Source organism: Neltuma alba, unplaced genomic scaffold, assembly GCF_004799145.2.
Source record: "Neltuma alba isolate B1F8T4 unplaced genomic scaffold, ASM479914v2 tig00000613_pilon, whole genome shotgun sequence".
Lineage (NCBI taxonomy): Eukaryota > Viridiplantae > Streptophyta > Magnoliopsida > Fabales > Fabaceae > Neltuma > Neltuma alba.
In genome coordinates, this window is record NW_021632115.1 from 1,912 (window position 1) to 17,391 (window position 15,480).

Here is a 15,480-nt window from a genome sequence, read left to right on the forward strand (position 1 = left end):
TCTGTATATACGCATACGCTTCCCATATACTCTCTCCATTTCTTTGTGTAAAAGAATTAACCGAATCGTAGTTGATGAAAATTAAAGTTTATTAAAATTGGTAGGACTGTGGAAGATAAAAGATGATGATAGAGAGAATGATTGGAGAGTCGTGTAATAATAAATGTATTAATATTGAAACGAGTAATTAGATTAGATGGTCCTAAAATGAAAAAGTAACTAAGAAAATTTGAGATATCTTCTAAATGAATTAACGTTAATCTTAACTTTTAGGATGGTGGGTAAAATTACATCTATATGAATTATACTCTTAAACATGAAAATTGGTTTCATTGGAATATGTTTATTGTGTTATTAGTTACCAGTTGTCACGTGAGTAAACCATACATAATACACACACATGTGTATGTATACATGGTTCCAATTGGGGTAAAAGCATAAATTTAAAAAGTATCGGGTCAAGAGAGTAATTATGAAAATTATGCTCAAAATATCAGAAAATTCTCATAAATTTATGAAAAATAAAGAATAATGCTCTTGACTATATATCTGCTTCAAAATTCTCGTAAATTTATCATAATGGCATATGATTAGTTTTAATATTTTTTATGTTGGCGGTCTGAATTGGAATTTCGTACTTTCAAACTGTTTTTAGGGATTTTTCAAAACAAAAAAAAAGTATTGATTTTTCTAAAATAGGCTTTTTAATCATTTGCATGTTGTATGCAAACCCAGCAAGGAGAGTTTAATATAAATATGAAAGACAAAATAAATTAGGATTTTATATTTAAAATTAAATTTAAATATTAAATTAACTCCTATATTAAGGATGATATATATATATATATGTATATAAACAACATGTTTATCTTGATTTGGAATTATCAATATATTTGCAATGAAGTTCTTCAAGATCTACAAAGGGGATTGCAAAATCTTTTCCTTAAGGGATTTACATTGGGTGCTTATCAGTTTTGATTAGCACCCAATGCTCATCAAATCTAGATAGTCCAGATTTATTTTTATTTTTTATTTTTCAAAAATAATTATTTTAATATGTATAGCATAAAAATATAGATAATCTCTTAACTATTATTCTTTAAAAATATAATTTTTTTCTATTTTAAAATAATTATTTAATAATATTAAATCTAGACCGTCTAGATTAGATCTAGACCGTTCAGATTACTCATTAGGTGATGAGCATGATGAGCACCGAATGAGGAATGAGGACCCTTCCTTGAACTGACCATTTAATATTCTGACGGACCCTGCCCAATACCTAGGACGTTCTCAGGTCCTCTATTTACGCCTCCATCAACCTCCAACTTTGGGCCATCATAGACGGTCCAAATTTAAATCTTTTATGCTTCTGTTTTTCAAAAAAAAATTTTAGTGAAATTTAAAAAGGTTTTTTTTTAATAACGAGTGCAGAATCTAAAATAAAAATAATTTTTTAAAAGATATTTTTCTACTTGAAAATCGTCATTTGAAAATTTTAGATTTAAACGATTGAAATGGTGCTTAGAAAGTAAATATGTCATCACAATCTGACAAGCATTTGAATTGGTTCATTTGTATACGGGTGAGTGTGTTGCGAAAGTGGATGTTGCTGCATATATTAGTACAATCAATTAAAAACAATAAATTAAAAAATTTCAATATTATTACGAAAGAATTACAATCAAGTAAAAAAAATATAGTTATTAAAAAGTTCCAATAATAATATAAGCAATTTATAATTATAAGTTTCAAAATAAAAAATTAATAATTTTTAAAAATTGTTTTGTAATACTTTTCCTTTTGTGAGACTTTATTATAACTCTCCCTATTATTGGTCATGTGTTGTTCCTTCAATATTTAGTAACAGTTGAAAGATTTTCCAGATTCAAAACATAGGTGTAAAACGAAATTTGTTTCTTAATAACACAAATATATATGATATATCATATCATATTACTCTTTTAGTTTTAAATGTAAGACCTATTCTATAGTATAGTCAAGATTGTCAAACTCACGAGTTTAAACAAACTTGTGATAATGATATAAACTCAGATCGTAAACTTGTAAGAGTTTGTTTTTAGGGTTAATTAATCTGTAAGTCCTTATAGTTTCAACCAATTTTGAATCAGGTTCCTATAATTTTTTTTCTTTTTACCAAGTCCTTATACTTTTACCAGTTTTTAATTAGGTCATTGCATTTATTTTTCTTTTTATCAAGTCCTTATAATTTTACTAAATTTTTAATCAAGTCCATATAGTTTTAATTTTTATTTATTAATTAAATATAAACTTAATTAAATAGATTAATACTGAAATATAAAATATTGATAATGAAATTAAATTAAAATTATATAATAAAAAATAATTAATATAATTAATTAATTCAGGAAATTTTTTTAGAACAATTAATATTTTGTTGCTGGCAAAAAATAAAATTATTATAATAATTCATTATTTTTAGAATATTATAGTTTATAAACTAATATTAAATAATATATACTATTTTATGTTAATAGAATAGTATTATTAGAATTTATAAATAAAAAGTTCAAGGATTTAATTAAAAATAAGATGAACTTATAGGAACTTGATAAAAAGAAAAATAAATACAAGGACCTAATTAAAAACATGTGAAAGTATAATGATCTGATAAAAAAAAACTATAAAGACCTAATTCAAAATTGGTTGAAACTATAAAGATTTACAGATTAATTATCCCTTTTTATTATATACTTGTTAATTTAACTTCATTATCAATATTTTATATTTTAGTATTAATCTATTTAATTAATAAATAAAAATTAAAACTATATGGACCTGATTAAAAATTTAGTGAAATTATAAGAACTTGATAAAAAGAAAAATAGATACAAGGACCTAATTAAAAACTAGTGAAAGTATAAGGACTTGATAAAAAGAAAAAAAATTATAGGGACCTGATTCAAAATTGATTGAAACTATAAGGACTTGCAGATTAATTAACCCTTGTTTTTATTAATAAACTAGTATTAAAAATATATAATCAAATAATTAATATATAAAAAATAAAAACAATTTTATTTAAATATATTTTAAATTTAAATAATTGAAATTATATCCATCAATGGTCATAATTTATCACATTTAACAAAAAAATTTCTCTATAAAACTCATATATAAAGCCATTAGACATAATAAAATTTAAAATTTTAGTACGAGTTTGAAAGCGAGTTGATACGATTTTGCAAGCTAAAAACGTAAAAACAGTAAACTCAATAAATGAACTCGTAAGTTTAACTGAGTTTACACTTATCACGAGTTTAAGAGCGAGTCGATACGGTTTTGTTAGCTGAAAACATAAAAACGTTAAACTCGAAGAGTCAATTCATGAATTTGACAACAGTGAGTATAATTATAATACAAAATAGGTCTCACATTTATAACGGGAGAAATACTATTTATTGAGAGTTTAATAATGAAAAACGTAAGCAATAAAAGTGGAAATATACAATTTTTTTTTTTTGGCAAATCCAATTAATTTACGTAAACTTTTGTTAAAAGGCTTCTTTATGGAAATACTCCTCCGGTCCTTAATATAAGACCCAATTCTTGAGTTGGTTTTGGTCTTAAATGTAAGACCCATTTCTTATATTTATTAATTTTCTCTAAATTACCCCTATGGATACTCCCTCAACCATAATTAAGTAGAAGAGGAAGATGGGGTATTAACAAAGATGATTATGGTGTTTTAGGAAGAATGTGTCACTTTTCTTATAATTAACTAACTTATCTAACTTCCTTAATCTAATCAAATTAGTTAAATGGGTCTTATATTAAGGACCGGAGGAGTATATAAATAAGCCATAACCGTTGTCATAAGTTTTATTTTTAAAGATCTGAAGCCAATCAAATTTTAGATATAAAATAAAATTTACAATTGAAAATAATCAAAGTTATCAGCCTAGGGACAAATTAGGATAAAATTAAATCAGAAGACTTAAAAATAAACTCTTATATAAAACCAGATAAGGAAAAATGTGCCTTTTTTTCCCTTGGAAACTTTGGAATTAGCTTGTTATAGGGTGCCTCTGGTTCTTTATATGAAATCTAGTTAATTAATTTGGAAAGATTAAGAATATTACTAAATTACTTTAAAATATTTACATTTATTGATTTTTTAAAAATAATTTGCTTCACTTATAAATTGAAATAAAATCTAATGACATGCATGATGTTTTAGAAAAATTATATAATATATGTTATAATTAAGTAATTTAGTAATCCCTTAATATTTCCAAATTAATTTACTGAGTCTTATATTAAAGACTGAATGTAGTATCATTATTTGTGAAAATTGATATCCTAATTTCAGATTATGTGGGTAAATTTGGATATATATTAATTGCACGAGATTTTGTTCCATCCAAAGGCTTCCCTCAGCAATTGTAAGCTGGATATTTTGGCTCAGACATCTCCCAAAATAAAAAAGTACACAGACACAAGAGATTTCTTTGATGAACTGTAATCGCAATGGCGAAAGGCTCCTCAGTGGTACTCATCTTCGTTGTCACAGTTGGATGTAAGAAATCTACTTTTCAGTACTCTCCTTTGTTTATTTATTTTTAAAACTATACTATTTTTAGTCTTTAATATAAAAACTAATTTGTTAATTTGAGTAGATTAAGAAAATTAATTAAGTTAGTTATTTGTAATAAATTGGTATTGTCTTTCTTAAAATATTCTTGCTAATCAAGTGTATTGGTTAGAAGTATTATTATTACAAGAATTACTTTTTTTTAAAAAAAAGATTAATATGAGAGACATAGTGAACTGAGATCTTATATTTAGAACCAAAAAATCAAGAAAGCTTTTACATTAAGAACGGAAGAGGTATGATATTATTCAATGCCATCAACTAGTCTGTATTTTACAATAGCCTCAAAAGCAACTTAAAGTTTCCTAGCATAACACTATACCTTCTTTTTTCAATTCAGATATCGTTAAACTTATTTTAAGAGACATCAAATATTTTTCAGGAAAATCCCCAAAAAAATATCTTTTAAATTTTTAAATCCTAAATTAGAAATTATTACAAAAACATGTTATTATTTTCTTTTTAAGTGTAATCAATTGTTATTAAAATATAGCAAATAAAACTGATTTAGAATTTTTTTTAAAGAGATTTCTTTTGGAAAATTTTCCAATATTTTTCACTAGAACTAATCACTATTAATTCTATAAATAAAATATGTCCGTAGCCTAATATGATGCTCATAACAACAAGTGACTCTAAAGCACTTTTGCAGTGAGCACAGATTCAAAGAGAGATCCCAAAAGATTACGCCTTGAGTGTAGAAGAGCCCTTAAACTTATAAATCACGTTTCACTTGTAAAACTTTCTGATGCAGAACTCATAATATTTTCTTTTTGAAATATTTTTGAATGCTTCTCGTATAATGTTGTACAAGAGAGACTGTTATCATTATATGGTAGTTTTACATGAAAATTAAATTTGTGTAACGTCTATTATATCACGCAGTTGCGTCATTGAAAAGTGCCAATGGAATAACGTGCCAAAGCGAAGCAGACTGTGAATTTAAGTGTGGGAAAGGACATGGAAGTTGCAAAGAGGGAGTTTGTTATTGTCATCTTCTTCCCAATCAGCAGATTCTTCAATAACAAGATTGTGTTATTATTGATGACTGCGGTAAATTCCTGTGTTCTTCCCCATTTTGTTCCAAGGAATGCCTCAATGGAAAGTGTACTTGTCACTGTTAATTAAATAATGTGTAATAACCCATGGTTTCACATTATTAGTTGTCACCCATATCATACTATTAACAGAAAAAATTAATCTTTTACTTACTTATAATTCACTTCATCATTTATGACTCAACGAGATTCAGTCCCTGAACTTGTAACTCGCTTATAAGTTAGTTCTTTATCATTTTCATTTTTTATATTATTATCTTGATTATTTATAATTTAATTCTATTTGGCAAAACACCTGTCCAACTTGACTTCACCTAGATTTTTTTCCTTCTAAAATTTAAGTATTACCGCTTGTCGTTAATTATTAAGAGCTAGCTGACTAATTTGAATAAATTAAAAAAGTTTATTAACTTAGTTATTTGTAATAAATAGGTGTTGTCTTCCTAAAATACTTTTGCTAATCATGTGTATTAGTTATAACTACTATTTAATGGAATCTTTAAAATGTATAACCACTACAAGAATTATTCTAAAAAAAGTGAATATTTGAAAGTGAAATTGGTTCTTATATTAAAAACAAGCAGTGATTAAAAAAAAAGGAGAAAAAAAGTTGCAAAGCACCCCACCCACGAGCTTGCTGGCGTCTTTGGCATCACAATACAAAGAAACAGAGCAGGGAAGCATGAATTTCATTCTGAGCACTCTATAGAAGCAATAAACTCCTAATTTCAATGTTGAAGTCGAATCAAAGGAACAATGAATCTGTTTCTCCCTCGCGCAGCACACCTTGCTCTCACGCACACGTATATAAGAACGCTGCTCTTAAACACGCCCCTTCCAGGTCCTCATCCAATATTCTCTCCACTCCCCTCAATTCCCACAAACTCACTCTTTCTAATCCCCAATGGCTGCTTGTGAATGTTTAGGCGCTTCAAGGGTGGGCACATGCGCATCCAACCCACTTTCTCATAGGACCGTGCGATGAACAGATTGGATTGGACTAGAACCTCACCTAAAGTTTGGTATGATTTTTGGCCAGGTTAAGTTTAACAGTCTATAATCTAGTCTAGTTTAATCGTAACTCGAAATCGGGTTGAATTGGACTTGGTTCATCAGCTTGGTGGACTGTCCAAGCAGTCTAGAACCCCAATTTTTCATTTTTTTTTAAGAAAATTTTCTTTATGGGAAGTATGTTTCCAATGTGATAAATTCAACTAAAACAATAAAAAAATATCTATAATCATTTAAAACTCATCTTAAAATATTAAAACTTAATCATAAATACATAGTGATCTCTAAGAACATTAAAAACAATTAGAAGTAACATTTAAATTACAAATTATTAATAATAAAAAAATTCACTTGGACTAGACTGGTTTGATCACTTGGTTTGGAGCCTAGCTCAACCTGTCTGGTCTGATTTTATTATATAACTTATTTGGATTGGATTGGATTGGATTGGACCAAACTATCTTGAATTGGACTGGACTGGACTAAACTATCAGGTTTTTGCATGCCTCTACTTCTCAGAGTCCAAATATGCGACACACCACCGATCACTCTTTTCACTCTGCAAAATTCCACTGAGATATTTTTTCTGACTGGTTGTTGACGAAGGAATTTCTCCATGGGGAAGAAGAGAATGATCTCTGGGCGTAGATGCAGGAGGAAGTAAGCCAACGAGAGCCGATTCTTTCTTGTTATTACCACACCTCGATTCAAGTGTTCTGTTCACATGGCTTCTTCTTCGTCGGTCTCTTCCTCTCCAGATTATGCGTTTTCAGACTGAAATCCATCCTTTCATTACCGGGGGGAAAAAAAAAATCAGCTGAGTTGGGAGGGTGTTTTGCCAAGTAGGATTGAGTTATACTACCTCCTGTCGTAAATATAAAAATTACTATTAAGTCTAGTACATGATAAGAATAATAATATAAAAAATAAAATTATAAGAGATTAAGTCATACAAAGGAATCAAAAGTTTTGAGACTAAGTAGCATCAAATTATAGATAAGAGCTGAGTTATAAGAGAGTTAAAACTTGAATATATTTTGTTAATAATACATACGCATATATTTTATATAAGTCAAAATATACTTTTAATCTTTTAATTTTACACAAAGTTTCATTTTAGGCTTCTAATCTTAAAAAGTAAATTTATAGTTGTCTAGTGTTAAAATTATTAACAAAAAATAATGATATTAATCTCTCAAATGCTGATAAATTATTACATCTGATTGTAATTATAAGATCTCACTTTTAGTATATAAACGAGTCTATAAAAATAGGACCAGAGGTAGTATTACTAAATGCTAACATATTAAGTTTAATTTTCAAAACAATCATGATTGTTATAAAAAATATTTATTTAAGACTAACAATTTTAGAGTTAAAAGATTAAAACTATACTTTTTAAAATTAAAAGACCAAACTAAAATTTTAAATAAAATTAAAGAACAAAATGTATACTTTACCCAAATATACATATATATTTGCAACACGTATAAATATATATAAGCTTGCGTGGGTTCAGTCTTCTCTAAATTTTTTGCACAACTTGCGAAAGAACTCTGTTTATTTTTAGGAAACCTTATGTGTAATTTTTTAAATTTGGCTTTTTTTTTTTTGCGATTTTTCCCCAAAGTTTTTCAAGTTAAATATCATATTGAAAATTTCCAAACTTAACAATGTTACCCTGCCTTATTAAAAAACTAATTAATGTTAGTTATTAAAATATTAACATGTCGTTAACATTTTTAATGATCAAAGACAATATTACTTCATTTTATTACTTTTGAGATAACACTGAACTTAAAAAAAAAAAAAATTTGGGAAAGTTACACTAACTCTTATTTTTATTTTAACCTAGGAATACAGAAGGAAGGATTATAAGGTCCCAAGCAACATTTAGAAATGAGTTAATGTAATGTAAATAACTCAGGATATATAAATAATTAAAAATAGTTTACGCATGAAATCAACTATTTTTTAGTAAGTAAGAAACGAGAGAGCAGAGCAGAGCCCACAAGACAACGAGAATAGCAGAGGAGATGGAGGCGACGGAGAAGACGAGACAGAAGCTCTCGATTTTGCCATCAGTATTGGGTGGGGCGTTAATGGCCCTAGTGGCAGTCATAAAGGCGGCGCAGACGAGAAGGACGAAGGCATGAAAGGTGTGGGTACGGCCCCTGAAGACGATGGTCGGAACAGGGTATTCTCCGATGTACTCGTAAGGAAGTTGAATCAGGCCGAGCATCACCGTGAGGCAGAGTCCGATGACGCACTCCAACACCGTGATACGGGCGATTTTGCCGAAAGGGGTGACGTAGAAGACGCGTTCTCGGTGAATCATTGAACAGAGAAAGAGAAACAGAGGATGGATGGGGTTTTGGAGGATCAAGAGATTGATGCAGACGATGGTAGTGTTTGTAACTTGCTTGGTTGGGGATCTTCGCAACGGAACTCTGTCTTATATATACAGGCATGGTAGTCGAAGCGCTTGACGGGGCAGTGAGTACTTCATGGCAACATCAACGATCCTTCTTGGAAGTTAGGGAAAGAAATGCTTTCTTACACAAGAAACTTCTGGGAAACCCGGGCTGAAAGGGAGATGGAAAAGAAAAGCCTAAGTGGGTCCCAGCTACGCGTAAAGGGGGAACGCGAAAAGGTAAATGATAATTTTAAAAATAATTTTATAAAATACAAAATAAGCACATAAAAAAAAATCTCACTAATGTTTTAATTCACGGAGTTTGCGTTTGAAGTCTTCACTCTCGCGGAGATGTGAACATTAACACTGGTAAATAATTTAATATATTTATATTTATGAAAAATCATAAAAAAAAGAACACTGAAATAAAACAATTATAAATAAGGACCCATACTGGTCCCAAAAAAAAAAAGGACCCATAACAATATTAGTATAGGTTTTGACAGTAATAATATAGGTTTTAATAATAATTTTTGTGGACGGGTCTCTATATACAATTTTTTTATTTCAATGGTCTTATTTTGTGATTTTTCCTTATATTTATTACTTTTAGATAAACATTTTCATATGTAAAAAGAAAAAAAGATTAAAAAAAGTAACAGTAGTTTAAATACAAGAAATAAATATTTATTTGGGTTAAAGTACGCCCAACATCCTGAACTATTTTTTTAGATGCATTCAATGTCCTAAAATAATTTTTGATACATCTAATGTCCTGAACTCATTAAAATGGTGTACCCGTATTTTAGGCCAACAGAAATGTTATGCTTAATTGTTGACTCCATTACTTAGCTCAAAGTTAACATCAAATATCCCACATGACAGACCAGCTGACGTGCATTAGTGTTACCCAAAATTCAATTCAATCCGACGAGACCCGAATCCATAGCCAGGAAAGCGCCATGAGCGGCACTCCAAGCTGACGTGTCCAGGTGGCAAATGGCATGAAATCAACTATTTCGCCGTTAGAGTTCTTGGCATAGGATATGAAGCCACCTGTGCCAACATTGGAGCCATTTCTATAGTTAATAAAGCTTTCGGTGGGTCCTTCACCACCATCTCCGTAGTTTTTTAAGTTATTATTTGGGGTGTTCATATTATTTCTGTAGTTGTTGAATTTATCAGTCCTGCCTTCTTAGTCTTGTCGTAATTTGTGAAGTTAGACTCGATGATGTTAGAATGTGCCTAGTAGTTGTTGAACTCGTTGAGAGCTCTGTTTCCATTCTTGGCATAGTTGGTGAAGGTTTAGTTCCCAAAGTTTGACTCCTTCAAATAACTGGAGGACGATTGGGTCCTCACATTAGTGGTATCGGAGTGTAAGGTGAATCGGAGGTGTAACTCGTTGACTGAATCAGTGTACTGCTTGAACTCATTGGCTCCGTCGATGACTTCAGTTCTGTAGGTGTGGAAGTCTTGTTCCACTGCTCACTTTGTGAGGCGTAGCTGCGGAAGTTGTCTTTGCGATCAGTGTAGCCTTGGTTGTAACGCCGGAAATTGTTTTGACTCAACATTGAGGAACTGATTCCGAGAGTAGTTTTTGGACAAGTTACCTTTGCCAATTTGGCCCGATCCACAATTTGTGAAGTTTTGGGATCTTGATACATAGCGAAGTTGCCATTTTGATTGTGCTTTCCAGAGGTTCATGCCGACTCTATCGAACAGAGAATGTGGGCAGAGGAGCAGAACTCACGGAGGTGTGTGGAGAGCATATTGGTGGCTTCAAGCTCAGCGAAAGTCGCCGTGTCGACGGCACTCAGCAGAGAAGATATTCATCAGCTACCTCTGTGTCTGTCATGTAGGACATTTGATATCAACTTTGAGTCAAGTCATGGAGTTAATGATCAAATATAATATTTCTATCAGCCTAGAATATGGGTACATTATTTTAATTAGTTTATGATACTAAATGCACTAAAATTAGTTTAGCACACTAAAAACACTTGAAAAAATAGTTTAGGATGCTTGGTACACCTTTACATTATATCTTTTGTCAAATTCAGTTTGGTCTCTTAATATTTAAAAAAATTATTTATAATTTTTTATTTCTAAAATTATTAATCTTAAATGATAACTTTTTATACTAATTATAATTGTCTTGCATTCTTTTTAGTAACATAATTATTTTAAAAACTGAACTTAATATATTAACATTTAAAAATATTTTATTAGAATTCAATAACTTATTATTATTTTCTTTTTTGTCAACAGTTTTAAGAGTTTCAAAGATAAATAACTAAAACTATACTTGATGCGATATGGAATAAGAAATAATTATGAGTTAATTATAATTCTAGGATATTTGCCTTTATCAGTACTTTGGCATTTTTCATTATCGGAGTTAATTGTTGTTCTCATTCTCGTTTTATTTTTATTGTTACCATAAGTAGTTTTCAAAGTTGGAAAAAAAAAAAAGTAGTTTTAGGGTTTTCATTACGTAGACTAAACTAAAATTATCATTGTTAGACTAAGCTAATTTTATAAAAGGAAAAAAGACAGAAAAATGCTATCTTAACTTCATAATGACCAGAACATCTGCTAAATTTGCAAAATGTCATTTTGGTCACATGAGACCAAATTGACATTATTATATCAAATGAAAAGACCAAATTGCCCTTCCTTTTAAATATTGTTTTTAAAGTATCACAGTCCTACTGGCCGGCCAATCACTGGAGCTCTGGTGACCGGTCAACAATTGGTCACTGAAGCTCCATTGGTCGAAAATTTTTTTTTAAAAAATTTTTGCAACTTCAGTATAATGGTTAACAATTTTTGTGATGCTATTAACAATTTCAGTATAACAGTTAACAATAGGTTTTCTGAAAAATTCAACAAGTTCCGGCGGCTGGAAATAAGTTTTTTGAAAATTTTTACAACTTTAGTATAACAGTTAACAACTTTTGTAACACTATTAACAACTTCAGTATAGCGGTTAACAACAAGTTTTTGAGGAAATTCAATAATTGGATGCCGGAGCTCCAGCGGTCGGAAACAATTTTCTTGAAAATTTTTACAACTTCACTGTAACGGTTAACAACTTTTGTAACACTATTAACAACTTTAGTATAGCAGTTAACAACAGGTTTTTTGAAAAATTCAACAAGTTCCGGTGTCCAGAAATAATTTTTTTGAAATTTTTTACAACTTCAGTATAACGGTTAACAACTTCAGTATAGCAGTCAACAACAGGTCTTTCCGAATATTAAAAAAAAAAGATTTTTACAACTTCAATAATGCCGTTAACAAACTCAAAAACTTGTTGTTAACTGTTATATCAAAATTGTTAATAGATATACAAAAGTTGTTAACCATTATACTGAAATTGTAAAAATTTTCAAAAAAAAAATAGTTGTTAAAGTTATAAAAATGCCATTTTTTCGGATTTTTAAGAAAACTTATTTTAAATGCTATACTAAAGTTGTTGATAGAGTTACAGAACTTGTTAACAACATTATTAAAATTATAAAAATGTTACTTTTTGAAATTTTTTGAAAAACTTATTGTTAACTGCTATACTGAAATTGTTAATAACATTATAAAAATTATTAATCGTTATACTAAAATTATAAAAAAAATTTAAAAAATTGTTTCCAGTCACCGGAGCTCTGGCGACCAATGGTTGAATTTTCCCAAAAACCTGTTGTTAACCGCTATATTGAAATTGTTAACAGCGTTACAAAAGTTATTAATCATTATATTGAAGTTGTAAAAATTTTTCAAAAAATTGTTTCCGACCATCAGAGCTACAGCGACCAATTGTTAAATTTCTCCAAAAACCTGTTGTTAACCGCTATACTAAAGTTATTAATAGTATTACAAAAGTTGTTAACTGTTATACTGAAGTTATAAAAATTTTAAAAAAAATGTCGGAACTCCAACAACCAATTGTGGAATTTCTCCAAAAACCTGTTGTTAATTGCTATACTAAAGTTGTTAATAACGTTATAAAAGTTGTTAACCGTTATACTGAAATTGTTAAAAATTTAAAAAAAAAATTATTTCCGGATACCGGAGCTTGTTAAATTTTTCAAAAAACTTGTTAACTGTTATACTAAAATTGTTAATAGCGTTATAAAAGTTGTTAACCGTTATACTGAATTTGTAAAAAATTTTAAGAAAATTATTTCCGACCGCTGGAGCTCCGACATCCAATTATTGAATTTCCTCAAAAACCTGTTATTAACCGTAATACTGAAATTGTTAATAACATTACAAAAATTGTTAACTGTTATATTAAGTTGTAAAAAATTTCAAAAAAATTATTTCCGAACACCGGAACTTATTGAATTTTTCAAAAAACCTGTTGTTAACTGTTATACTAAAATTGTTAATAACGTTACAAAAGTTAATTAACCGTTATACTAAAATTGTAAAAATTTTCAAGAAAATTGTTTCTAACCGCCAGAGCTCCAAAATCTAATTATTGAATTTTTCTAAAAACCTGTTCTTAACTGCTATACTGAAATTGTTAATAACATTACAAAAGTTATTAACTATTATAATAAAATTGTAAAACTTTCCAAAAAATTTATTTCCAACCGCCAGAACTTATTGAATTTTTCAAAAAACCTGTTGTTAACTGTTGTACTGAAATTGTTAATAGCGTTACAAAAGTTATTAACCGTTATACTAAAATTGTAAAAATTTTCAAAAAATTTTTTCCCCACCAACAGAACTCCGGTGACCAATTGTCTGCCGATCACCGGAGTTCTAGTAACTGCCATTGTCAGAGCTCCGACAACCGACTGACCAGTAGAGCTGTGATACTTTAAAAACAATATTTAAAAAAGACAATTTAGTCTTTTCATTTGATATAATAATGCCAATTTGGTCTCCCGTGACCAAAATAGCATTTTGCAAATTTAGCGGATGTTCTGGTCATTATGAAATTAAGATAGCATTTTTCTGTCTTTTTTCCTTTATAAAATCTATCCGATATAGTTCAGACACAGCACAGATGATTTCTTGAGAAAAGTTCAATTAAATTTTTCATAAAAAAATACATCTAGATCATTCTAAAATCAATTTTCACCAAACTGGGCTAATAGCATCATAAGCTAACTCAGGAACTCGAATTGAAGTAGCTTGCTTCCCTACAGCCACGATTTGCAAGTTCTTTTTTTGCAAGTTCTAGCATATTGATATCAAAGATCTAGCTCTGCTTGATTATTTATTCCTAGAAGACATGAATTGTATTTACCAGGAAACCAATTTGTGGGGAACTAATGAGTTCCAATATTGTAGCCAAGAATCATTCAAAACATTGCATGTAGAAAAATATGCTGCTTTATTCAAAGCTCCTAACTACATAGCTTGTTAGAAGTTTTCATATCATATGACATGTATACATATATAGACAAATAGATAACAATATGATCACAATTGATGAATATTTTTTGATTTATTAAAGACCAGGCACTAACATACTATCAAACTTGCAACTTTTCATTTATAAAAAAGCTTTCCTGCCCAGGCCACAATATTATTGGCCGCAATTCAAAAATTTTAAGATCCTAATCCAATGCAGTTAAATGCAGATTGAAAGACACAAAACAGCCAATTGCCTCATAGCCTAATCGCATGAAACTTTTTTGTGAGTAGGAGATCATCGCAAGTTTAATCTCACTTGCAATTCCAGATTATTAGTGCCTGACCCCTTAATGCAAAATATAGAAAGACACGACACAAAACCAAACCATAACTCTGCATGTCCTGCCCTGGCTCTACTTTACCAGTCATTTCAACCAGACACATAAAGCATAAAGGAACCATGGCAGCCATTGTATATTTTTGTTGCACCATGCTCGTATAATCTAACAGATTAAAGCTTATCAGATTATGAAAATTTGGTGCTTGCACATAATTAGCTTCTTCCATGTGAGATATAGAAGGAATCCAAGAATAGAACCCATGCCCAGTAGCCCTCACTTGATAGACTCACATATGAGATCCTCCATGACCTCATCCATTTATCAATGACGAAAAAAAAGCCAAACGAGCTAATATGCACAAGCGTATAATAAATCAAAAGCATACATAATACAAAAATTTGAAATTTTTTTTGGGGAAATCCAAAATTTATAACAACCATGTCATCTTAAGGAAATAATGAAAACTTAAGAGCTCCTTTTGTCCCTTCCATTACCTTTTCATCAGTGATCAAATAGTGAGAACAATTTGACTATCTGGCGTATATAAGGTTTTGTCCCTTTTCATTAGTGATCATCTCTTGTACAGAGAGAAACCTAGGCCTAATTTCCCAGCAGATTACTTGACACACACACGCACACACACAAGCTGTG